Source organism: Euprymna scolopes, chromosome 2, assembly GCF_053919585.1.
Source record: "Euprymna scolopes isolate OS-2025 chromosome 2, ASM5391958v1, whole genome shotgun sequence".
Taxonomy (NCBI): domain Eukaryota; kingdom Metazoa; phylum Mollusca; class Cephalopoda; order Sepiida; family Sepiolidae; genus Euprymna; species Euprymna scolopes.
This window is the reverse complement of record NC_136483.1, coordinates 167,867,511-167,869,121: the sequence shown is the minus strand read 5'-3', so window position 1 is coordinate 167,869,121 and position 1,611 is coordinate 167,867,511.

Sequence of the window (1,611 nt, the reverse complement as noted above, 5' to 3'; positions counted from 1 at the left end):
TATACAAACAGATAACCCGTCCAAGCAAGAAGACGGGGTGTTATCATTGTTAACAAGAAGGAAAAGGCCTACCAGATTGTAGCTTTTGGCGGTCCAGCAGACCACAGTGAGACGTAAAATCGTAGCAAATATACGGAATTGGCCAAAGAGCTCAAATGTATCTGGAAAATGAAGAAAGTAAAGATAACACCACCAATAATAGGGGCGCTAGGAACAATACTGAAAAACTTTGAAAAAAAAAAATGGAAGAGATTGGAATCAGAGAAGGCAGAAAAGATACAACGAATTTCAATAATGAAAACTGTAGAAATATAAAGAAAAAACCTTTGAATATGAAAACTAACATCACATATAAACTACACACAAACTGGACACAGAAACGGCTAGCGATGCAAAATACAAATTAACATCACATGAAATCATGAAAACCGAAACTGTATAATTGAAAAATACCGCCATCTTTTTTTTTCTGTGAGTGTCACCATAAACAGGCACCACACCAAATAATGAGGGCTGAGGAAGATGGAAAACCCGAGGAAAAAAGGCAATAGCCAGATCTCTACTCGATGAGTGCAAAGAGGATACCCTTGGGAGGCTTATTGCTATCCAAATTCTAGTGAAGACCAATGGTCGCCGCCAACGAGAAATCAATCATAAGTTTATCGAAAGAGGTGGATAATGCTGAAAATCTGGGGAGACTTTTGACACTCAGACTCCAGGGAACACCACAAGTCGTCCTCAAAGAGCAATCTTTGATGATGGCTTGTGTGAATACTCCAAGTGAGTACATAATGACAACATTTTATTGTAAAATCTGTACAAATATAGCTTTCCTGGCTAAAATTATGGGCATAGATATTCTTTATGTATTTAAAATTTAAGCCACTCCTGATTAATGTTTAGTTTTAAAATATACCAACGAAGAAATGATTTGCGGCGATTATAAATGGTACTCTTCTTTTCTCGTAAATTTAACTCATTAGTAATTAAAAAAAAAACATAAAATAGTGAGGTACACCCGGGTTTGAACATGGAATCATCTGATTAGCAGTCGAATGCTCTACCACTGATCTATACCTCAAGGTGACAGTACAACCCTTCTTTTTAAGAAGAGATGATTTGCTTAGATTTTATTATTTCTCTTGGCAGTTGTAATGTAAAATATTCCCCTGTAAAAATTCTTCTTTATTTATCTATAAGAGAGAACGACTATTTTTTTAAGACTGAATTTTTTTCGATTTTTACTTATCGAATGAATTTCTTTACAAAACGTATCTGAGAACATTACCATATATATAAATTAGCTCTGTGTGAAATTTGCAAAAGATAGGCTAAGATGCTTCCGAATCTATGAGAAAGAAACTCATACACAATTTGACTTTCATGTTAATGAATGTATATATATATATATATATATATATATATATATATATATATATATATATATATATATATATATATATATATATATATGGTTTCTTCCTCATAGGTTCGGAAACATCTGAGTAGGTCCATTTCACAGTCAGATTTCGCCGCAGTTTGCTTGATCTGTGTTAGTTGATAGGCTTTCTTTTGTGCAGGGTGTTTGCTCAGTTCGCAGAGTGCTTGCCT